We start from the raw sequence: 285 nt of genomic DNA, 5'->3' as shown, positions 1-285 counted from the left end.
TTAGAGGTGTGGTTTTAGGAGGTGTCATGCAGGGATCAGGCCCCTCATAAACACGACCCCTGAGAGCTCTCTCCTTCCTTCTCTTTCTTCAACCTGAGGCTACATGGGAAGTTGGCAGTCTGTGACCTGGGAGAGGGTCCTTACCAGACCATTGTGGAAGCTGCCAGAGCTGTGGGACATGAATTCCCAAGCTTGTACCCCTGCCCCAGACAAAGGAGCTGTGTCCCCTGCTGTTCCAGGTGAGCTGTGGCCCTCCGGCTGCTGGAAATCCTCTCCTGAGCCTGA

Source organism: Octodon degus, unplaced genomic scaffold, assembly GCF_000260255.1.
Source record: "Octodon degus isolate 3935 unplaced genomic scaffold, OctDeg1.0 scaffold00025, whole genome shotgun sequence".
Lineage (NCBI taxonomy): Eukaryota > Metazoa > Chordata > Mammalia > Rodentia > Octodontidae > Octodon > Octodon degus.
The sequence above is the reverse complement of the archived record's forward strand: the minus strand, read 5'-3'. Positions refer to the sequence as shown.